The sequence below is a fragment of the Hyaena hyaena genome, unplaced genomic scaffold (assembly GCF_003009895.1).
Source record: "Hyaena hyaena isolate Hyena2069 unplaced genomic scaffold, ASM300989v1 scaffold_920, whole genome shotgun sequence".
NCBI classification, from domain to species: domain Eukaryota; kingdom Metazoa; phylum Chordata; class Mammalia; order Carnivora; family Hyaenidae; genus Hyaena; species Hyaena hyaena.
Window position 1 is genome coordinate 650,441 of NW_024081553.1, and position 16,792 is coordinate 667,232.

Consider the following 16,792-nt stretch of genomic DNA (forward strand, 5'->3'; position numbering starts at 1 on the left):
TTCATCAGGCTTGAATTTAATTACATTATGTAAACTAGAAAATGTCCCCAGTAGGCTTTGAGAGGATAGCTTCTGTATGCAACTGCAACGTCCTGTTTTGTTTAAAATATTTGCATTTTGATAAATCCACTCTGACTCCAAACCCTTTTTTGATCTGTGTCGGGAACTCATTTTCATCACATCGGCCTGAATTGACTTTTTTTTCTTAAATACATATTTACAAACTGTTGCACTATTCCTTTCCTTCTGGTCCACATCTACCCAAATGCCTCTCCCTTTACCCAGGTTGGGGCAGGATAGTGAGAGGAGATAGACAAAAAAAGTATCATTTTCATGAGCAAGACAGAAGTTGACAAATATTGATCAACTTCTGAATATTCTTAGTGCAGAAGGAATACTTTCAGAGTCATCAAAAAGAGAGATCATTTGAAACACTACAGGGAATTCACACACGGACTCCACATATGATGTCCATGAATTTGTTTATATGGATTCTCCCACTGTAGATGGCGTCATTAGCTCTAATATTTTACCTGCCCCACCCCCATGTCCTTTGCCATGTAACAATGGAGTTTCTGCCTCTATATATTTCAGACCCTGCCTTATATTGGGCTTAAGTTTGTGACCAGTTTCAATTATTAGAATGAGTATGCCATATTTGAACCTAGCTCCCTTATGCCTCTGATATCACCATGAGAGGAACCTATTCTGCCACGTCTGCTGGTCGAAGTAGGAGAGACATTCAGAACAGAGAAAACCTACCTAGCCTAAAGCCTGCAGTAAGAAACAGAGCAGCTCAGCACTCACAGCCTGAGGCAAACCCATCCAGCTGAGCCAAGTCTAGATTAGCTAAACTCCAGTTGATATGCAGCATGTGTCAAAGAACAAAGACAAGAAGCAATTGCTGTTTTGAGTCAATGAATCCTAGAATGGTATGTTAAACAGCAATAACAAACTAATATAATGCCCTTAAAAGTTTAACCACTTAAAACTTACACATTTGATGCAAAAAATAAAGTTTAAAAACTCCTCAGATGGGAAGAGAGCCAATCAGCACCCTTCATTTAGGAATGGTGGTGTCCAACGTCCTCAGATTCTTGTTTACAGTCCCTGATATGTAGCTCCCACTAAAAACATTTCTATTTGTTGGCTTTTAAGGAAATATTTCTCACTACAAATATGCCTTCCCCGCACCCCTGCAATACACCTAGTCATTGCTCTTCAAAGCTGCTCCCAACTACTTCACTCCCTTCCTACACACAGATGCAAAGAGCCTGAGTGAAAGGTGGTGACGGTTGAGTTCAGAAATAAAGCAAGCCTTCCCATTTCCTATTCATCTCACAGGGATAATCTAAACATTGAAGCACTCTGTAGTCAATCAGGCAAGCTCTCACTGCCAGCTCTTGAAAGATGCAGAGAAACAATTCTGATTCAGGGAATGGCTCGTGAAAAACAAAATCTACAATCACAGAAAAAGTGTACATACACCTGCCTCAAATGAGGCTGAGAAATCACATCTCATATTGTGGTATCGTTCCTATTTCTCACAATAGAAAAGATTGTATGGATTGATTTTATAATTTAATTAAAAATAAATTTAGAAAGCCATATCTAAACCCTCCAATGGTCATGTTGTGACTCAGTTTTACCAAAATCAATAAGCCACTTGTGGCTAAGTGCTTTATAAATGGTCAGCAAACTCAAGGGAAAATATCACGATGAAAAGACTATTTTAATAAGACAAAATCACTGTCTGGCACACAGTCTGGAACATTCCTATATGTGGACCGGGTCCTATTAATATCCCTGCTTTTCAAAGGACAACAAACCTAGGCTGTTTTGTTAAGCAGAACTACATCTTCCCCATGGAGAACCAGGTTGGAAAACAAGGTAGTCTTTTAGCAGCCCTCAGTAAGCGCTGATCTGTGGGCTGATGTGGACACAGGAATACCACTTTTAGCCTGGACCAGAAAAACGAATCAGCCAGACAAAGCTGGAACCACCTAGGAATTAGCCACCTGCACACACTGCCTTGTCAGCAATGACCAGGCTAAAAGCATCAGTGTCATTAAGCACGGCTGGGTGTTTAAGGACAGAAACATTCCAAACACTCTATATTCTGTGTGACCAAACTGAGCAGATTATGCAAGTCATATCAATTTCTATCTCAGTGATCATAAGCCTCAAAGGTTTGTATATGGAACCACGTCTAAATAGTTCATGTGGAGACATATATTTAACTTTTGTCTGCTTTTTAAAAAATGTGTGGGCAAAAATCATTAAAAAGGGTTGATTATTGCCTTTTTATACATTGTATGGCCTGAAGCATAATATATGGTTTATTAGACTATGGGTATAATAAAAAAGGCAATTTGGGTTATCTATGGTAATTAGTGAATTTATACAATAGCTATTTCTCTGAACATTAAAAACAAAAATTATTTTTCTGACTTTAGTTTCTACCTCAGAGTAAAAGAAAGGGGTGGGGAAGTAACATTGCCTACCTTCTTAAAGACACCCACTTTACATATGTAAGTTATTTAATACAGCACGGTAAAAGTTCTACCACTAAAGGATCAGTAGAATGTAACGCACATGCCCATTTAGAACTGCAAGTTTTCAGGTATCTCGACATGTTTGTATTAGTTTCTGAGCATGGCCTTAGATTTAGCCGACTTTATATTCAGTTGAAAAGGATCTACTAACTCAATCATTCCAAATAACGTTTTTATTCTTTTTCTTTGTCCTCACTATATATTTCTTTACACGTGGTCTAAAAATGAAATTTACATTTTTAAGAAAAGAGACTCAGAAGTCTCTAAATGTAATTTCCAGGCACTGTCTACAAGGCTGCCTTTTCACAAAGAACAGAGAAAGATGGAGTTATCTGTTATGTTATGTGAAAGTGATTTTCAGGTTTCGACTAGTATTTTAGTGAACAGCACACACTCACACAGACACAGACACAACCATCTATATAGGAAGTGAACACTTCTGGAGAATCAACAATAGTAATAACAACAAACACATAACACTTAACCATGTGCCAGGCACTGTTATAAATACTTTACTTCTATTAACTATTTTAATCTTCCTAACAATCCTATGAGACAAGTTTCACACATTTCAAACGAAGCTAACAGCTTAATAGAGCGCTCACGGCCAAAGTGAATGCTAGATGTAGGCCAATACTCTCTTTGCAACTTCTGCCAGGGGAGTCATGTCACAGTTTACAGAGGCTTTCTGACATTTCCCTCTCTTCCTCACCTACTTTAATTTCTATTGCTCAGCCTATGTATTCTTCTGTTTCAATGTCTTCCAAACATGGATATAATATACATTGGTGTTATTGACTGATATTATCTATTTCCTGAAAAATATGAACGTTCTTTCTTAATTTTAATATCTTTAATTTTAAAACACGAGTCGGTTATCTATCTGAATTTGTTGAGTATTTACTTTTTCTTTCTAGTTAAGATACATTAGGAACCAATACTAGTTAATGCATAAAAGTGCTACTAAGACACGCAGCATCTTTGGATTGGACTGAGTCCACAGGTGCAGCGGCAGGGCCCCTAACAACATCTGGTTGGAGTAACCCACGGGACCTCTAGGGGGGCTACTGCACTGTCCTCAAATAAACCGTTTTTTCTTCAACTTTCACCAGAGAGAACTTTTTCTGGAAACTTCTCCATCAGGTAGTCAATAACAATACTCAGGTATTAACAACATAACAGTAATAAAACCAAGGACTTCCTGTGAGGTCCATCTAGCGTGACAGGTGGTTGTTTATTTCCAAAGCTGTCATGGAAAGGACTTTATTTTTTTTATTTTTACTTTTTTGCTTTTTAAAATTTTATTTAAATCCAAGTTAGTTAACATATAGTGTAGTAATGGTTTCAGGAGTAGAATTTAGCGAATCATCACTTACATATTACACCCAGTGCTCATCCCACCAAGTGCCCTTCTTTTTTTTTTTTAACTTACTTTTTTTTTTTTATTTCTCTGAGTCCTTTTTTTAATTTAATTTAATTTTATTTTATTTTTTACAAATAGTTTATTGTCAAATTGGTTTCCATATAACACCCAGTGCTCATCCCCACAAGTGCCCTCCTCCATGCCCATCCTCCCCTCCCCCCCACATCCATCGTTCCTCAGTTTGTTTCTCAGCATTCAAGAGTCTCTCATGGTTTGCCTCTCTCCGGAAAGGACTTTAAACATAAGAATTTGAAGCAATAGATTTTAGACTCACAATTCTTGAGAAATTTTGAGGCAATGACTTTAATGGGTTTCCCCAAATGGGGATGGAGAAGCTAAGATAACAGAGAGGTAACCCAGAAGAGAGGAAAGGTCGGCTATAGCAATCCTTCAAAAAATGAAAGAAAAGGGTAAAAATATGAAGTCTAGGAATTGGGTAAGTATCGCTTTATTTGAAAGACAGAGAAAGAAGAAGGAAAATAGTGGACTTCAGGAAGAGAGAAAATAAAATAATTGAACCTTTTCAGAGAAAATACTGTCAGAAAGAATGGGAGATAGAGATCTAAAGCTCTCTTGCCTATGTAGGATGGGCAATCTCTCCACATCTAAAATGGAGACACTGCACAAAATATGCCAAAACTTCCTGAATTATTTCAACTCCCTCTAGACTTTATCTGGAAGCAAGTCATGTACAGGAAATATTAAACATACTGAAGGTTCTTCCAACGAGTGTCTAATTTTTGAGTGTCCATACAATATGTAATATTTTGATAAAACAAATAATTTTTTATAGAAAACACTTTGAATAACAGTTCATTTACTAGTCATTTGGGGTAAGTGTTCCATGAGTCTCATCTCTAATAATACCTCATATAAATTCAGGCCAGAGAATGACTCAAGATTCCTTGCTGTTCTTGACGACATAAGCCAGACACCTTGAGCAAACCCTTAAGTATTATTATTATTATGACTCCTAAACTCATAACCTCAAAGGTTATAAATATCTATGCAGCATGGGTTTTAGAGGCTCATCCCTTTGCCAGACAGAGGAAAGTTTTTACAAGTAGACCTCTAGCCCACAGGTCAAGATGAATCAAGTAACTGATATCCCAGTAATGGCATTTGGCCCAGGAAAAAAAAAAAAAAAAAAAAAGCTATAGCTATAAAGTGAAAGCTGAAAGGACTAAATGGGATGGGACAACTTTCCATCAACTTTCGTCACTCCTCAAACTGATGAAAATTGCCTCTATCAATAAAATAGGCACTTCACTTTCACAGCTTTCTCTGTCTCCACCCAGGGGGAAGATTCACCTATACCATTTACCCCACACTTTTTGCTCCTTCTTTTTGATGAGGAAGGACGTTTCATGACTTAGATCAAAAACTGAATCTCTTTCATCATATAATGCACTGTTAGCATAATTCATTCAGAGAAGACACTGCCCTGCTTTTAATGGAGATAAATAGCTACTCCTATAAGAGCTGTGCATACGTGCCTGTCAGTTTTCAGTATCCTGGGCCACGTTTAGTGGTACCTACCATGTGGACGGCACAATGTGGGCACCTGTCTTGATGAGGTATCAACATAGAATCGCCAAGCATGGAAAGGAGAGAAATGATCTGTCATCTAGAGGAAATTAGGGATCAGAGAATTTAAACATGTCTTTTTTAAATGAGGAAAGAGAGGGGAAAATGGGTGATGGGCATTGAAGAGGCACTTGTTGGGATGAGCACTGGGTGTTGCATGTAAGTGATAAATCATGGGAATCTACCCCCAAAACCAAGAGCGCACTGTACATACTATATGTTAGCTAAATTGATAATAAAGTATATTAAAACAATAAATGAGGAAACTAGAGCTTGGAGAGATTGAAGTTTGTTCAAGGTCACTAGATGACTCAAGACAAATGAGCCACTAATTCAGAACCTTTTTGTCTAGACTGTGACAGTTTTCATTTTCATATATATAGGTCAGCCATCAAATTAATTTGTATTTCCTTTTCCAGCCTCTTTTTAAGCCTCTCTGAGTTTACTAACTGTGGGACTATGAGCAAGATACTTAGCCTCTCTGAAATTATTTCCTTCTGAATTAAAACATGTACCATAAAATACATGATTAATATAACTCTATTCTTCTTAGGACTGTTTGGAAAATCGAATTGGACAACACTTTTAGAAAACATGGTCTATTACTTATATAGTAACTATTTGATAAAAGTTACTTTCCTACCATTACTCTTTGGATGAGGGTGATAAAATGCAGTTTGTGGTATATTTGACCAGAGGATGAGAGGGAAGGTGGAACAGGAACTTGATTTAATCTGGTCACTTCATATCTTGGAATAATTAAGCTTACCTATCTGAAAATACATTGTGCAGTTATAATTGCATTTAGACTTAGAGAAACACGACTTAGTTAAAATAGCTATGCCTCAACTGCATGTCCCTGATTCTCACCCTGCAGTTTTGCTTGATTTACATCCTTAGTAACTGATCATTATTCTTTCTGATCTTTGGCCCAATATTTGAAGACCATCATAGGAGGGGAATACCATATTCCACTGATAGATTACATTTAGGGACACTCATATATTGTGATATTCTGGTTAGAACAAGTGGATATCTGAAACAATCTGACAAATGAAAGACCTGAATAGGTAGCGAATAAACCATTAACTCAGACAAAGTTGAATGGGTACCGTTTCGTGCGGTCAAGGTTTCCATTAAGTGATATTAAAAACTGAGCTCTTCTGGAGAGTGTCAAACATTCCATGCGAATAGTGGAGAGAGAAAAACCTGAGACGAGACTTTCCCCCCAAAATCGTCCAAGCAGGAGAAAGCAAAGAACACTTTTTCCAAGAGAAAAGACTTGGATATTGCTATACATCACCATTTAGCAAAATGCTTTCCAGAGAGTTCTGTGTGTAGACTATCCATCTAGAGCATAAATTGAAAAAAATCATCCTCAAATATCTCAGATGCTCTAACAGCACAGTCTGATGTCTGAGTCCAGAGATTTGGGAAGGTCCAGCTCTTTCATTTCACTCTGAACCAGCATGTTCTACCACTTTGCCCGCACAGCATCAGGCTTCTCATCTGGCTTTTCTGAAGGCAAAAGGGGCAGCATTACAGAAACATAAAGGCACCAGCTAAAAGATGCTATTCAGCAAAGCCAGTGAAATAAAATAAAATAAAATAAAGTAAAATAAAATAAAATAAAATAATAAAATAAAATAAAATAAAATAAAATAAAATAAAATAAAATAAAATAAAAAATAAAATAGCAGCACTGGAAAAAGCTAGCTGATCTCTCCCCTTCCTATTTATTTGAATAAGACAATATTCAAAAGCTTATAATATAGCTGCAGAAAGTTAAGCTTTTCCTAAAATATCTTGATCGACATCCACTTCCTATGACAAGACTAAAAATATAGCATGTACGCAAGTCTTCCAGAAAGAAAGTTGTGGCATTGGTTTTTTTTTTCCCCCCTCCATTCCTGTTTTTCTATCAGACTTCATAGACCGCAGTGCGGCGTTATCAGCATTGCCAGACTAATTCAGCAGGCAGTCCGGTCCTCCTATACATGTGCTTATCAGTCTCCTCTAAGAACTATGCCATTTAGTGCACTGTGGGTATTAGAACTGAGTTACTGGGAGCAAATTCTGCCAAAAATAAAACTTTAAAAATCAACCTATAGAAAAGAAGAATATTATTATGGCTTCAAAATCCATATATTTAAAAGGAAATTATAATCAACCATATGATGGATATTCTTAAAAATGTAAAAGTACTTTCCTAGCCGTCTCTCAGTGTGGGCTACTTGTTTACTTACCTAAAGATCTATCTTTTGGTGCTGCGTTTCAAAATACCAGCATAATCATATTAACCATTTTGTTATCACCTGGAGTTTCTAAGGTGATGTCACCTCTACTCTACATCACTTAAATATGGTTACTTAACATACAGATTGCAGATGAATGGAAGCTATAAAGAAGTTCCAAATAGTATACTTTTATGTTTTGTGTAAATATATATACTGTATGTGTGTGTAGAGATAGAGAAAGAACCAGAGAATGGACCAGGGTGATGGAGAGTGAATTCTCACCTCGTGCACAAAATTTAACAGGGCCCTAAACCTCTCAGGAATCAAGATAAAAGATATTTGAACACATTTTAAAAAAAAAAAAATTCAAAGTGAATGCAAAAAAAAGCCATAAGGAAGAAAATACAAAACTTTTAAATAAATACATCAACAGGCTTCCTCATTTCTCCTCCTGCCTTTGGCCCCAACATGGCTCCACATGGCATTGTCACTGATGGTAACTGTTATATAAAACTTTCATATTTTGTTCATCATGGATTCTTTTTCATTTTAATTTTGAAATATATTACATTAAAATATTATTTATCTCAATTACTGAGTTTTCGGCATCTCAGAAATTCTGACAGAGGCAAGTGCCTCACTCACCTCAACCTAGTCTGCCATGAAGGAGCTGCACAGGCCGGCTTGATGCCACAGGAGTTACCTGTGGTAGCACTGCTGACCCTAGACAGTATAGTTGTGGAAAACGAGGATTAAAGCCATTTAATCACTTGCCCAAATCACTGAACTATTTAAGAGGGCAGCTAGCGTGTGATCCCTGGTCTGGGTCCCACCTGAGCCCCACATTTAACCACTCTGCTATAATGTCTCTCCCTTTAAGTAAGGTTATCACAACATAACAACAAATTCAATTCAACAAACACCTAGTAATTACCTACCCATACATCATGACATGTTGCCAATGATTTGAAGACAAACATGACACGTCTTACTCCAGTGTAGTCAGGGCCTGATGAAGCACACACAAATTTATTTGAATATTAAGTGTGACAACTGCCTTTTTTTTTCCTGCCTAGCCTCCACTCACATAAATCGAACCAAGGGGTACTTCATTTGCATAGAAGCTTAGCCTTGATGTGGGGAAGAGATGAAATAAAGCATAGAGCTTTCTCAAGTGTTGGTACTTGAGGATTGTTTTTACATGTGACTCTCTTTTTTTATTTTTTAAGTGTTTTATGTATTCTTGAGAGAGAGAGAGAGAGAGAGAGAGAGAGAGAGAGACCATGGAGCAGGGGAGGAGCAATGTGAGAGAAGGACACAGAATCTGAAGCAGGCTAAGTTCTGAACTGTCAGCACAGAGCCAGATGTGGGGCTCGAACTCACAAGCCATGAGATTATGACTTGAGCCAAAGTCGGACACTCAACCGAATGAGCCACCCAGATGCCCCACATGACTTTATTTCATCTTCATAAAATTTTCAGATATTGAGGTCTTTATTATTCTAACAAAGAGTTTGGCCATGATTCATAATCTACTCATCATTACAAACACAAATGACAGAAGTGGGACTTGAACTCTACCCTTTCTGGCTTTTCTTTTCTATAATTCTTGACAGAGAACTTTTTATAAGCTATCCCGAGTGCTACGTGTGGCCCTACTGACCATGCTAGTGTAAGGCCACAAGTCTAAACATCTAAACCAAACTGACTCCACGACAGGCTTTAAGTTTCCCCTCTAAACTAGAAGGCCTGAGTTTCAGCTTCCCCGAAACTATCAGGCAGTTACACATTGCCCAAGGCAGGAGAAACCACCCTTGCAACACCCAATCAGGAAAGGCCAGCAACCACCTTCCACATTGTTAAGGGAGAGGCCTGGAGATAGAAACTATAGATAGGACCCTGTTACCTAATGTTAAAGTTAACCTGTTAGTCGCCGAACAAGACCCTAGGCTCGCTCTGTGATTGGTTGAATTTAAAAGGTACTCTAAATGTTGTAATTGGATCCCGCCAAAAGTAACAAATATTCTAGATAATGTGTATGGTCAAACCCGCTGTCAATGATGTTGAATAATTATGATTGGATCACTGTTCCCATGTCACAACTTCTGTAACTCCCCCGTCTCAAACCCCATAAAAACCCTACTCTGCCCTTGTTCGGGGCTCTCAGCACAAATCCATACCCTGGTGAAGTCCGGGAGTCCGAGCTTAAGCCCGTAATAAAGCCCTTTGCCTTTGTATACGTGACTCGGACTCCTTGGTGGTCTTGGGATTTTGGGGAGATCGCGATCTGGGCACAACAGTAGGAAGGACAGAGCAATGTGTCTCAAGCACGGTGTGCCACTTAATGACCCAACCAGAAGTGTTTCTAGCAATCTTAGTTCAAGAAAGCCAAGAACAGCTTGAGAGTACAGTACTTCTCTAGGGAGTCGTGTGTGTGCGTGTGTGTGTGTGTGTGTGTGTGTGTTTAATCTTCATTGTTTGCTTTGGCATATTTCAGATTTTAAACGTATACAATTCACAGCAAATGGGATATAGCGCCTCCAGCAAGAATTATTCAAAAGGCTTTAATCAGAAATTGTGCTCTCATTCCTACTGCCCTGAAACCACAGAGCCTGTCTTCACCAGTGTGTTATCTCTGAATCAATCTATGCAGGGCCATCAGTGAGAAAAACAACTTTGGAATACCTCCCATTGTGCAAAAACTATGATCTGAAACAGTACAGCAACAGTACTGACAGAATAATAAGGCCATTTATATTTTTCTATTTGGTAACTCGTAAAACCAAGTTGCATCTATACAATTTTTTCAGCATTAAGCTTTGCCATGTCTGTGGACATATGCTAATGAGTGAAATGAAATTATTCTTTTTTGTATAAATGAACCTTATCTTTTAAACCAGAAACAAATTCCCAAGCTAAATCTCCAAATATATTTTCCTAAGCCCCTATGAAGTAGTTCATTATGTTATTTTAGGAATTGTGCTACCAAAAATAAAAGAATAAACCAAAGAGAAAATTTTACATTTATTTAAACCTAATAATGAAACACAGTGGATTGAACACATATGTTTATCTTCATTCTTGCCTGAAACCATACACACTGAAATGACAGCAAGGAATAAGAAAAGTATTAATCCATAAAGGTAAAGAAATAAGACAGGGAATGACGATATGCAAGTGATATCAACTCACAGAGAATGGAGGAAAAAAATACATGAGGGAGCAAAGTAGTGTAAGGTGAAGAAACTAAGTATCCAGAGAAGATACTGATGAGAGAACAGCTTGTTGAACTCCCAGAACCCTTGAAAGGCTCAGGAACCAGAGGAGTGAGGTACATCCACAGATGTAGGTGGAACCAGGCAGACACTCTTTCTCAATCTTTGGCACAAGAAAGGAGACTTCAAAGACTCACTAAATGGGGACAGGAGTCACAGAGAAGGGAGATGGTGAGAAGCTAAAATAAAAACAGAAGTATTTAGTGAAAATGAAAACTAACTGGGAATAGGTACCACTTCCCCACCTCCCCCTCACCCCCTGCTCAGTGTCCAGACACTAATAGCCAGCACATCCCCGACCACACATATTCTGTCTTGCAGGGCATGAGAAGCTCCTTCATTGGAGAAACAGTTAAGATCCCAGAAAAATGACATTCAGACGCTGACATTTTGGAAGCTGCCAAGAAAAAGCCAGCCCATCACCCTAGGGAAGGTTACCAGCCCACAAACTCTGCCGTCAACTTTTTAACGCCTTATTTTTAAATATGAATGAACAGAAAGATCACCACATATTTGGGAAAAGCCTTCATCATGAAAAGCAGAGATCAAGATGACTAAAAATAGAATTCAAAGAAGGAGAGATAATGCCAAGGGCAGAAGAGATATCTCTTTTTAAAAGAACAATAGTTAATAACCTCAGAGAAGTAGGAGTTAATATTGTACCCATAAAAAAAGGAGGAGTCCATGAAAAGGAGCAATCAGATAAGAAGAGCTCTAGGAAATTAAAATCATGATAGGAATAATCAAATATTCAACAGACGCATTAGAATGTAAAGCTGAGGATATCTTCCAAAACGTAGAAATAAAAAGACAATTTGCTGGAAAGTGAGAGAGAAATGATAACAAAATTAGAGAACTGATCTACATAAGACGATATCTGCCTAATGGGAGATCCACAAATAAAATTAAGGACAGCAAATCAGCAAAACACAAAACACCCTACATCCAGGGACATGTGTCCAGTGTCCATATACATAGGGACCAAGTAAAATAAATGAAAAAGAGGAAACAAGATCCTCGCTAAAGCACATCATGTAAGCACAAGGCTAAAATAAAATTATATTTTTTTTAATTTTTTAATGTTTTATTTATTTCTAGGAGAGAGAGAGAGAGAGAGACAGCGTGAGCAGGGGAGGGTCAGAGAGAGAGGGAGACACAGTATCTGAAATAGGCTCCAGGCTCTGAGCTGGCAGTCAGCACAGAGCCCGACGCGGGGCTCGAACCCGCGAACTGCGAGATCATGACCTAAGCGAAAGTCGGACGCTTAACCGACTAAGCCACCCAGGCGCCCCTAAAATAAAATTATTTTTGAGACACTAAGTTTTCCAATGAATAACCCTTCCCTACTCTTTCTCTCCACTGCAGGAGGCACTTCATTCTAAGGAGTCAGAATCTACACTAGAGAAAACAGAGAATCAAGGAAACAGGAGTCAGTGATGCATCGCACCTGCTAGAAGTTTGGGGATTTCCAAGGTGCATGGCCAATGGGATATTTTGACTAAATTAGCCACACAGGAGGTCAAGGGTGCCACTGATTTAAATTAGGGCAGGAAGTCTGAGGGTATCAAGAAAGTTTTATTTTTTTATTTAAAAAAATTTTTAATGTTTTTATTTATTTCTGAGAGAGAGAGAGAGAGAGAGAGACAGCTTGAGCAGGGGAAGGTCAGAGAGAGGGAGACACAGAATCTGAAGCAGGCTCCAGGCTCTGAGCTAGCTGTCAGCACAGAGCCCGACATGGGGCTCAAACCCACAAACCCTGAGATCATGACCTGAGCTGAAGTCAGACACTCAACCCACTGAGCCACCCAGGCGCTCCGAGAAAGAGAAATTTTAAAAGAATGGATCGGATAGAGCATCTGACAAACTATCCCATGTGTTATTGAAAGGCATGGGAAAAGTATCCCTAAAGCCCTGAGCAAGTGAAAAAAATGAGGATAACGTTTAACTCCTAGAAAAACAAAACACAATTGTACAATAAAGTAAAAGTAATTATAGTCCATTACTTGGCTTCACCATGAACAGTATGTACACAGACATAATAAAGAAAACACAAAATACTGATTTAATTAAATCCATAATATAATTATCTTTGGAGTATGGGGGAGGGTATGTGTGCCACACATATTCCAATTTAGGAATTCAAGACATACTAAAATAATAAATCAACCAAAAGCAATAAACTCCTGCTATTAGTATAAATAAAAAGTAAAATCCAGAAGAATGACGTAGGAGAACTGAAAGTGGTGATTCTGGTGACCAGGACGTGGGAATAAGGAGAAAAAGAGCAGAATGTTTGCCTTGTTGTTCCTCAAAATCTTAAATCACTGCCTGACTTTCAAACTATGGGCATGTGTTCATTTGTTAAATATATAAATTATTAAAAAGAGATGCCTCTTAGCTGCATTACTACAAACAAATCTCCCTGAAGAAGAAAGGTAGACATCACTGCTTTACAGGGTGAGAAACAGCCTTATCTGTCTATCTTTTGAAAATTCTGGATTTGCACGTTTGTCTAAAAAGAAAGGAATAAGACAAAACAGAAAATTAAAGTAAATACTAAAGAAAAGATCCAAATGCTTAAAGTATTTAGCAGGATTATTGTATTTTTATTCCACTTATCCCATATACTGTAACAAAGTTTTGGACATAACTAATGAATATTCTATGACCTTCATGTAGATGACTGCTTAGCATCTTTTAATTTCTCAGTGTCGTCAGATTGTGGCAAGAGGGTAGGTTAAAGGGACTCAAAGTTCTTCAACAGGAGATTAATTAAATACAGTCAGATCTTAAAATTAAACATTTTGAAAGCTGTTACCAGCTTCATATAGATACCAGATCTATACAAAAAGATTGCCAGTAAGTATTAAGGAAAAGACCAAGATGTAGAAAATAGCACGTATTCTGATTCCTTTAGTGTACACATACATACACAAACATACACACTTGAGTATTTATGCCTGTGAATACACAGACTGATTTAACAAGGACTCATATTATACTGCTAACAACATTGGCCTCTCAGGAAGAAATTACAGGGGAATATTCGTATTTCATTCAAAAATCTTTAATACCTTTATTTTTTTAACCTTATTCATAAGCGGTTCATTTCAATAAGAAAGTGGTTAATAAAGATAAATAAAATACCAATTCTCACCATGCTACTGTTAAAATAAATAATTTTGAAGAAAAATGAAAGATCAATCAAGTTACAAAGGGGAAGAGGAATTATGATCACACATGTGTAAAACTAACACAGAGTTATCTTTTGGTTATGAGATTTGTAGTGATTGCTCTTTCTTTTTTTGTAATATATTTGATGTTTACAAATTTTCTACAGTTTTCTTCATTACTTTAAAAATAAAAAAAATATAAAAAAATAGGAAAGAGGAGAAAATGCTATTCCTTTATCAATTCTCTACAGCAGAGTAGATGTGCAGTCAGAACATAGCTTTTCTGGGAGGGGAGAATGAGCATCTGGGTATTACATTTGCAGATGGACTTCATACAAAGCATATGGTAGATTTTCTCAAGGAAAATTGTTGCTGTAGAGGCACGAGTTGCTATTTAAACCTTGGCAGACTAGGTCTTTTTTATGCTTGACTTTTCTCTCTCCAATATGTGAATTCGGCATCTGTTCAAATTTTCTTAAGGAGTCCCCCATTATCAAAATTAATTTTTTTTTTCTTCATAAAGACTGTAAATCACAGAACGTAAAATTGGGATAGCTTGGATGGGTGAGGGGGTAGGGAAAATTTTTTAACTTGTTCTTTAGACTTATTTATATTTTCTTTGTTTCCTAAGTTACCAGATACATTAAAACAAGGGCTAAGGAAAACAAAACAAAACAAAACAAAACAGAACACTATAAGCTAATACAAAGATATTCACAGAACCAGTGGCACCTGAGTGAAGCGCGTATAGCACCATTTCAGAATAACAAGTAACTTCATTCTCAATTTACCAGAGGTTACTGTTCTAAAAATCACAAATACTTTTTATGGAAAGTAAATGCCTTTATAAAGGTCAACACAGAATTTATTGCATGTTTTCTGTCGTTTTCTTAGGCATGTCAAAGGAACACAAGAGAAGGTGTTTTTGTTTTGTTTTGTTTTGTTTTTTGTTTTGTTTTTATTGTCTTTTCTTCAATAAGGCCAGGGAGAGCAATTGCTTGCTTCCAACTCAGCAAGTTGTTCTGGTTTCATGTAGTTCCATTTTTAACAATAAGCAAACATTTCTTCAGTGGCTCAAACTAAAAAACAGACATGAAGTGTGCAATGGTATAAGAGGTAGACAGGAGAAAGTGACATTTATCCACGAAAAACTGACAAATGTGAGAGCACTACAGATAATTGGCAGCTTCAATTTAAGGTTTTTAGGTGAAAGTTTTAAGAGAAACTCCCTTCCCCAAAGAAAAAAATCTGGCTCCTTCAACTTCCCATCCTGCTTTGGGGACAAAAATCTGGAACTCTGCCAGTGCTTACAGTTCCCCCCAAGGGATATTTTACAAAACATTAGCAACTCTAATGGTTTTCATTATTTAATGATTTCTAACATTACACATTGGAATGAAAACTAAAGCAAAGTTGAGAAAGTTTATGTATTAATTTATTTTTTAATTTAAACGGCTCTAATCATTTTCATATTCTTTTGGGCCTTGTCTGCAAAAGATGTTTGATATATCAAAAAATCAGAGGCTCAAAATTTTAAGCTTCTTTCAACTACAAATTGTATTGTTTTAAGCAATTAGCTTCTCTGGTCCTTATATTTTCATATATGTAATGTAAAATGAAGTGGTGTCTCTCTTGACTTTGGTATTCAATGACTAAGACCTGCTTTTCTCTGCAGAGCACTTTACACTCTCCACTAAAAGACAGGGAGATTTATGAAGTCAAGACAACCACACCCTGACTCGAGGTAAATATATGTTCGCCCAGAGGAGGGGTTGGCATATTTCAGCCCTCTGGTCAAATCTGGCCAGTCACTGTTTTCGTAGATAACACTTTATGGGAACACAGCCACACCTATTTGTTTGCTTATTATCTATGGCTGTTCTGGGGCCACAGTCAGTACAATGAGTACTTGCATCAGACACCATCCAGCATACAAAGCCTAAAATATTCACTAACTGGCCCTTCATGCAAAAAGTTTGCTGATACCTGGTTTGGAAAATCTCTGAACTGCTGAGGACGTTCTGTGAGGTGGGGGACCTGAGAGAGGTTCACGTGTCCACGTGAGGGATGTAGGCAGACACACAGCCGAAGGCAGGCTCCGCAGCTTCCTTGGCCATTGCTCAAGACTGGATCACCCTCTCCCTCTGACTGTGCAAAACCCAGTATCCAAATCCCTTCGATTAAACAACAAGACAAACTTTCATCAGGACTGTGAAGCTATTCGGTACCCAAATGCTTTAAAAAATGCTTGAAATTTTCCTTGTTTTGTACATTTTAATTAATCTCTGAGTGTTTGGTTGGATGTTGACCTTTTTGACAATGTGACTAAAGCTATGGACCCTCCCCAGGGAAATGTGTTTGCCTAATCAAACAACATTTTACATTCAATTTTCTTTTCTGGGTGGGAGCAGTTCACATTAGTCTAAGATTGTACAACAGATAGCAACTATGGTTTCTAAACGAGATAATTTGTACAATATTCTCACCATAAAGGTCAAGATTTCTATATAGGATTGAATACCAATGTGACATAGCAGAAAGA